General features: G+C 44.0%; 1 pseudogene; it reads left to right on the plus strand.

Moving 5' to 3' along the window:
* The first annotated feature begins 244 nt into the window (after positions 1-244).
* LOC119574307 lies at positions 245-1,356 on the plus strand (annotated as a pseudogene).
* Positions 1,357-9,092: the final 7,736 nt, after the last annotated feature.

The raw sequence follows: 9,092 nt of genomic DNA on the forward strand, positions 1-9,092 counted from the left end.
AATACACATTTCACTACACATACAAATACACATTTTATAATATATAATTTATATATATATTATTTATATATTATATAAATTTTATATATATTTTAAAAATATATACAAAATTTTATATATATATATATTTATATATATATTTTTATATATTATAAATTTTTATAAAATTTATATTTTTTCTTTCTTTCACAGGTATCCTCCCAGCAATATGTGAAGTTCAGCTTATGGAAGAAAACTACTTTGATCTCTTTACTATCAGGTAGAACAAAATAATACAAACATGAATGTCAATTTGTTTTGGGAACACAATGTTAAGTGTGAGTTTTGTGAGGCAACTTTTGAAAAAAACCCCCGGGCACACTAAAAAAAGCATCTGAGACTCATTCTCGAAGAAAAAACCTTACAAAAAGTGATGGGCTGTGGGGCAAAATTTTTATACACAGTACCTTAGAATGGCTAAGAAGGGGCATACAGGGGAAAAAGCCCCTTTAAATGTGATGAATGTGGTGCACAGTTTTTTCAGAATAGTATGCTTTGTGTGGCAAAAAAAGAAAACACAGAATAGGTGGGGGAGTTTGCAAAATTCAGCAATTTTTGTGGAAAATTTTTTTGGGAAATATTTTTCCATCAGCCAAAATGTACAGAATTTTTCCAACCCTGTTCAATTTTCCAGGGTTTAAAGACAGCTACAAAAATTTAGTAGCTTCAGGTTACTCCTCAAGTCAACTTGTAATTCCGATGCCCCAGGGCCCAAAAACAACACCTAATTTTACACAGTTACACTTCGTGCCAAATAAAGTCAAAGCAAAAAAGGGATCTTCATCATGTGGAATTCTGTCAGATTTTTTAGGTAAGAGGGAAAAAATTTGATTGTGAAGAAAGGGGGCTTTTCGTTGGAATCTTTGGAGCAATTTTTTAGCACAGTGCAAGTCTAAAATCACATTTTGCAAAATAAACATAACATGGGTGATAATAATCCATTTCATATCCTTGCAAGACAACAGGAAGCTAGTGGCCAGATGATTCCGCGGAAGAAAATCATTTTAGAAAAACCATTCAAATGTGAAAATTTTGTGGGTGGATTTAATTCCCAATGGTCATTTAAAAAGTCAAACGACAGGGAAACCCCATTGTAGACAGACCCTTTCAAAAAGTGAGAAATGTGGGGTTTTTTTTGGGCAAATTTTTGATAAGTCCATCCTTGAATCACATGAACGAAGGCATCAAGCTGAGAGACCATACAAGTGTGATCGTTGTGGTGCAGCATTTTTCCGTGAGAGTCATTTACAAAGACACTTAAAGCGACATACTGGAGAGTTAGTCTAATTTTGATAATAAGATGGTTATATAAGTATTGTATATTTTTTTAAGGGGGGGGTTAAAAAAAATTTTTATTTTGCCCAAATTTTTAAAATTCCCTTTTTTTACATTAAAAGTTTTTTTATTACATGGAAAAAATTTAAACTATAAGGGCTATAAAATTGCCCCATTTTTATCAAAATTTTATTAAAAAATTTTTTACCCCATTAATATTAGTCGGACTGTACTAGGATCCAGTAGTTCTGTGGTAGACCAGTGACTACGACTCAGCCATCTGGGTGTTCATTGACAGACTGAGGAGGAAGTGCACCTGAGGGTTGCCATGGGAGTCTGATCGGTCACAGAACTTGATAACCTGAAGGATCCAGTAGTTCTGTGGAGACCAGCCGAAGCCTGGGCGACTTCAATATGGTATCTGGCTGTGATCAAGCTGGCTACAAGATGTCTTATGCTGGAGCTGATTCCAACAGGGAGAACAGCCTCCATCTCTGGGACTTTGCTGGGTCCCAGAGATTGAGGATTTCAGGCTCCTGGTACTAGTACTCTAACCTGCATTGCTGGACATGGCATAGCAATACGAATACTGTGGTCAAGGAGATTAACCACCCATAGACTGTTGTGGCTACCCTACGGGCCCACTCCTCGTCTCTCCAGTGATCACTGTAGGGTGTTTCACTTGGACAGGCTGAGGGAGGAAAAGTGCACCTGGAGAGTTGCCATGGGAGTCTCTGATCAGTTCACAGAACTTGATAACCTGAAGGATCCAGTAGCTCTGTGGGAGACCAGGCACGAAGCACTCGATGCAGCACAAGAGTCCATTGGTGAATGCCCAAAGGCAAGGTAGAATTTCATCTCACTGGAGACATTGGAGGCCACAGAAATGTCTTGCATGGCTTGGCTGAATGGCAGTCATGTTTTGCGCCACTCCTTGGTGTGTAGAGCTCAAACACTGTTGAGAAGAGACAAGGAACAGTTCATCAAGGAACCCTGCTGAGGTGGTTGAAGGCCATCTCATGGTTAATGACTTCATCCTGCCTACCAAGCCCAGAGAAAGCTGAACTCTAAGCCCTCTATGCAGTGGATGGACAGATCATCTCAGATGATGTTGGGGTTTGTGAATGTTGGGCTGAGTATTTTGAGCAGCTGTACCAGGTAGACTCTTCAGCAGTTAGTCTGGAAGGAAGTGATATCACAATAGCAGTGCCAAACCCACCCATCAGTGAGGAACCTCTTACTCTAATTGAGGTAAAGTAAACGATCTTTAAGCTGAAGGGGGGTAAAGCTGCAGGCATATGTGATATCCCTGCTGAACTACTAGAGGCTGGGGAGTGAGTCTATGTCACGGGTCTTGCATTCAGTCTTGAGTTCCATTCCCCCTGACCTGTTAAGGGGGAATGAAACCAGATGGGGAAAGGGGATTGACTGTAGCAACTACCGTAGCATCACATTGCTCAGCAAGGTTTTTGCCTACATCCTCCTGCAATGGATCTGTGACCACCTACTTAGGCACCAGAGACCAGAGCAGTCTAGATTCATTCCTGACCATATCCTAGCATTATACTAGCCTACATCGATCTCAAATGTGGTGGGGGCCTATCGAACTTCCCTGTTAACTCATTGGTGAGGCAAGGCTGTGTCCTTGCACCAACACTTTTCAACACTTGTATGGACTGGAAAATGGGTAGAGCTACTATCCAAAGTCAGTGTGGAGCACTATGCAATATCAAGGTCACAGACCTCGACTTTGCTGACGATGTTGGTATCCTGTCTGAGGCTGGAATCACTGGTGGTGGCTTTTGATGCATTTAGCAATGAGGCGAAGTCCTTGGGCCTAAAGGTCTCCTGGACCAAGATCAAGAATCAGGATTTTGGGGGCCTGTTATGGGATTCCATTCAGTGGATACATGGTTGCAGTGAGGATGTTGAAGTCACAGATTGGTCTGGCAGCTGAAGCCATCAACTCGACCAACAAGAGCATTTGGAGATGCCAGTACCTATGCAGAAGGACCAAGCTAAGTGTCTTCAGGGCCTTGATACTGCCAGTTTTGTTGTATGATAGCAAACCTGGACGCTATCTAGTGCCTGGGAGTCTCGTCATGATGCCTTTTGTAACAAATCCCTATGCTGGATCATGAGTTACAGTTGACAGGACCATGTGTCCAACCGACCGCTACATAGTGACTGGCATGGGACCTGTTACCTGTATAATCCAGGACTGCCAACTCTAACTTATTTCCCAATGGATGACCCTGTGAGACCACCCTGGGTGGAGGAGACCCATGGGAAGACCGAGGAGGTCATAGCTTGGGCAGTTCGACCAAACCTGCTGCGAGAAGCTAGAGATGGGCTGAGGGCCCCCGTATCTGGAAGCGTAGGGTGGATGCGGCCATGCGCCCCGTCGGCATTAGCCCCTCCGATGATGATAAGACACCTCCCACCTACTTCCTTGTCCTTTTTTATATCAGTATTCAATAACATATGGACGACCATAAACTTTCCTCCCCAATGGCGTGAAGCCCCTGTACTTTCTTTCCTTTATCCAAATAAACCTGGTACCCTTCCTCAGTCAAGTTTTGCTGGATCCCAGCCATGTCGTAATCCCCGGCAATGAACAAGCAGATGCCTTGGCACGCTCTGCCACCTTTTCTACAACCCACTGACCTCACTTTTGACGCATTCCAGCCACCGACTACTCCTACTTCAGAAGTTTCTTTCTAGTCAGGTTTGACCACCAATGAACTCCAAACCATAAAACCTTCCATCATGCATTAATACCTCATGTCACGCTCCGACCCAACTCTGCGCTCCTCATGCAATGTTCTTCTTTCAGTTCCACATATCCTACTATCCAGTCCCCGCTTTACTGAAGCTCATATCCTCGCTTTTACTTGCTTGTCCGCTCTTCCCCGAACCTCCAGACTGTCGAGCATCCCCAGTTCATAACTTGTTCTTCCTCAGACACATAGATACCCTCTATTTTATCTAATCACCCTTTGTCCTTAACTCTTTCCCTTTCGATCAATATCTGTCCTATCCCATTTACCCTCTTTTACCCTTTTTGCTATCATGCTATCTTATTTTGTTCAAATAAGGAACTAATTTAAACCCCTGTCACCACAATACTTTACCATTGTGCTAATGTGACCAATGGTGTCTAGCACATTTGTTTAAACCATAAACTATTATATTTCTCTCTGAAACTTTTTTATGGGTCAAGTATGGATTTAAGCTTTAAAGCTTACAGTCTCAGTCAGTCTCAGTCTCTCCAGTCAACACTTCCAATTTCAGCAGAGATTTATAAGATGATTTCAGTTTGTGTGTGTGTGTGTGTGTGTGTGTGTGTGTGTGTGTGTGTGTGTGTGTGTGTGTGTGTGTGTGTGTGTGTGTGTGTGTGTGTGTGTGTGTGTGTGTGTGATTTTTTTTCTTTTCATTAAACTATCATGTCAGTGTCACCAGACCCCTTTTTTCATTTCACTCAAATTTATATGATAACTTGAGTGTGTCAGTTTCTTTCATTTCATTTTTTGTTAAATCGAATATTGAAAAGGGAAAAGACCTATACAAACCTAAATAATAACAGATGCATTTATATATTTCTTCGTAAGAAAGTGAAAACTTTCTTTTAGTATTTTCTCCAGTTCATCAAAATCTGCAAATATACACACACACACACACACACACACACACACACCACACACACACACACACACACACACACACACACACACACACACACACACACACACACACACACACACACACACACACACACACACACACACACACACACACACACACACACACACACACACACACACACACACACACACACACACACACACACACACTCAAAATAAGCTGACGGCGAGCCTATTAATTTTACCTTTTCCATTTTTTCTACATTTTCCCAATAATACATTGCTTTGATTTTTAGATATTTGAAGATAAGCAGTGTAAAATGATAGAGGCATCTATTTCAGATAATGCGATGTGATCCTAATTTAAGCACGTTTGCTGTTGGTAAACAATAACATCGAACACGTGCTCGTAGCATAGAGAAAATTGTGCCGGGGAAATTATTTAATATTTTGAAGACATGCTCTTAAATCGAGACGGAGTGAATGTAAATTTAAGAAACATTTAATGGACGAGAACTTAAACCCAGATCCAGGAGAGAAACCTGGAATCTTTAAGGAAATGGACTACAATTCGCAAACAAATAGAAGACTTAGAGAAGAAAGTGACAGTGAAGAAAATCCAAATCTCAAACTTGCCCGGCGACACGAATCCGCCAGAAATATAGAAGAATTTCAACCACCCACTACAGACAACACAACTACCAGGCAAGCAAAAAACTCATGTAGTACTTACTATTAAACTTAACCAAAGAATCAGAAAAAAAATTAATAACCCAATGAAAACAATAAATGCCTTAAATAAATCAGTAGAGTTCAAATATAAATAATAGAGGACTCCCCCAGTGTGCTCGGAACAGGCAAAGTTTATGATTTGAGGTTGATTGGTTAACAAAGATACCACGCTAAAAATAAATCATCAAAACTGGTTGACTGCAATATGATTTGCAAACAACCTGCCTCAGATGAAAACAGACTTCTCATATGGTACAATATACCAATCTAAAATCTGAAGGTTGAAATAGAAATTCAAAAATGAACTATAGAATACAAATCGAGGACCCTTTAAATAATAAATAATTTGCCCATGTGTGGACATACCCTAGCTCCATACCAGCTTCTGCACCTCAGCCCCCCCTTGGGTTAATGGGCAGCTCGGGGGAGGTAGGCCTTGCCAGACCTCCTCCCCCTAGGAAACTTGTTGGCAATGTCTCCCATAAATAGATATGCTTGGGGGAGGGGTTCTGTCCCTCCCACCCAGCTAGTGAGATGGGCTGTGGGTCCTGTTAGGAGGGCAGATGTTGGGGCACAGAAAGGGAATGAGTTACTCATCCTGTCTGCACCCTAGTAGGCACCAACCCAGTATGAGGCCTCTGGGGCAAAGCCCAAGGGCCCCACAGCCTGCCACCCTCCATTATATGGGGCAATGTCAGGAGGGTGGTAGAAGTGATGTCCACCCAAAACAACTGCTCGAGGCTAAACCTCAGGTGAGCTATCCGGGTAGGCACTTGGAACATCTAGTCCCTGTGGCAGGATAAGCAGTTACCCCTGCTATTAAGGGTAAGCAGTTGGGGGTTAAGGTGACTGCCCTCAGACAAATGCCCCAAACGAGACCTTTTTATTGTTCTGGGCGACTTCGATATGGTATCTGGCTGTGATTGAGCTGGCTACAAGATGTCTGTTATGGCTTGGGAGCTGATTCCAACAGGGAGAACAGCCTCCATCCCTGGGACTTTGCTAGGTCCCAGAGATTGAGGATTTCAGGCTCCTGGTATTAGTACTCCAACCTGCATTGCTGGACATGGCATAGCAATACGGATACTGTGGTCAAGGAGATTGACCACATTCTTGTCAGCATTTGCTGGATCCTCCAGAGCTGCAGGGTTTACCAGAGTGGCAAGTTCTGTGGTACTGACCATAGGCTGGTTGAGGCTACCCTACAGGTCCACTTCAAAACTCCTTGTCTCTCCAGTGATCACTCAAGGGTGTTTCACTTGGACAGACTGAGGGAGGGAAAGTGCACCTGGAGGGTTGCCATGGGAGTCTGATCGGTTCACAGAACTTGATAACCTGAAGGATCCAGTAGTTCTGTGGGAGACCAGGCACGAAGCACTGGGGCGACTTCAATATGGTATCTGGCTGTGATCAAGCTGGCTACAAGATGTCTGTTATGGCTTGGGAGCTGATTCCAACAGGGAGAACAGCCTCCATCTCTGGGACTTTGCTGGGTCCCAGAGATTGAGGATTTCAGGCTCCTGGTACTAGTACTCTAACCTGCATTGCTGGACATGGCATAGCAATACGAATACTGTGGTCAAGGAGATTAACCACCCATAGACTGTTGTGGCTACCCTACGGGCCCACTCCTCGTCTCTCCAGTGATCACTGTAGGGTGTTTCACTTGGACAGGCTGAGGGAGGAAAAGTGCACCTGGAGAGTTGCCATGGGAGTCTCTGATCAGTTCACAGAACTTGATAACCTGAAGGATCCAGTAGCTCTGTGGGAGACCAGGCACGAAGCACTCGATGCAGCACAAGAGTCCATTGGTGAATGCCCAAAGGCAAGGTAGAATTTCATCTCACTGGAGACATTGGAGGCCACAGAAATGTCTTGCATGGCTTGGCTGAATGGCAGTCATGTTTTGCGCCACTCCTTGGTGTGTAGAGCTCAAACACTGTTGAGAAGAGACAAGGAACAGTTCATCAAGGAACCCTGCTGAGGTGGTTGAAGGCCATCTCATGGTTAATGACTTCATCCTGCCTACCAAGCCCAGAGAAAGCTGAACTCTAAGCCCTCTATGCAGTGGATGGACAGATCATCTCAGATGATGTTGGGGTTTGTGAATGTTGGGCTGAGTATTTTGAGCAGCTGTACCAGGTAGACTCTTCAGCAGTTAGTCTGGAAGGAAGTGATATCACAATAGCAGTGCCAAACCCACCCATCAGTGAGGAACCTCTTACTCTAATTGAGGTAAAGTAAACGATCTTTAAGCTGAAGGGGGGTAAAGCTGCAGGCATATGTGATATCCCTGCTGAACTACTAGAGGCTGGGGAGTGAGTCTATGTCACGGGTCTTGCATTCAGTCTTGAGTTCCATTCCCCCTGACCTGTTAAGGGGGAATGGAACCAGATGGGGAAAGGGGATTGACTGTAGCAACTACCGTAGCATCACATTGCTCAGCAAGGTTTTTGCCTACATCCTCCTGCAATGGATCTGTGACCACCTACTTAGGCACCAGAGACCAGAGTAGTCTAGATTCATTCCTGACCATATCCTAGCATTATACTAGCCTACATCGATCTCAAATGTGGTGGGGGCCTATCGAACTTCCCTGTTAACTCATTGTTGAGTCAAGGCTGTGTCCTTTCACATACACTTTTCAACACTTGTATGGACTGGAAAATGGTTAGAAGCTACTATCCAAAGTCAGTGTGGAGCACTATGCAATATCAAGGTCACAGACCTCGACTTTGCTGACGATGTTGGTATCCTGTCTGAGCTGGAATCACTGGTGGTGGCTTTTGATGCATTTAGCAATGAGGCGAAGTCCTTGGCCTAAAGGTCTCCTGGACCAAGATCAAGAATCAGGATTTTGGGGGCCTGTTTATGGGATTCCATTCAGTGGATACATGGTTGCAGTGAGGATGTTGAAGTCACAGATTGGTCTGGCAGCTGAAGCCATCAACTCGACCAACAAGAGCATTTGGAGATGCCAGTAACCTATGCAGAAGGACCAAGCTAAGTGTCTTCAGGGCCTTGATACTGCCAGTTTTGTTGTATGATAGCAAACCTGGACGCTATCTAGTGCCTGGGAGTCCCGTCATGATGCCTTTTGTAACAAATCCCTATGCTGGATCATGAGTTACAGTTGACAGGACCATGTGTCCAACCGACCGCTACATAGTGACTGGCATGGGACCTGTTACCTGTATAATCCAGGACTGCCAACTCTAACTTATTTCCCAATGGATGACCCTGTGAGACCACCCTGGGTGGAGGAGACCCATGGGAAGACCGAGGAGGTCATAGCTTGGGCAGTTCGACCAAACCTGCTGCGAGAAGCTAGAGATGGGCTGAGGGCCCCCGTATCTGGAAGCGTAGGGTGGATGCGGCCATGCGCCCCGTCGGCATTAGCCC

Source organism: Penaeus monodon, chromosome 6 (assembly GCF_015228065.2).
Source record: "Penaeus monodon isolate SGIC_2016 chromosome 6, NSTDA_Pmon_1, whole genome shotgun sequence".
Classification (NCBI taxonomy): Eukaryota; Metazoa; Arthropoda; class Malacostraca; order Decapoda; family Penaeidae; genus Penaeus; species Penaeus monodon.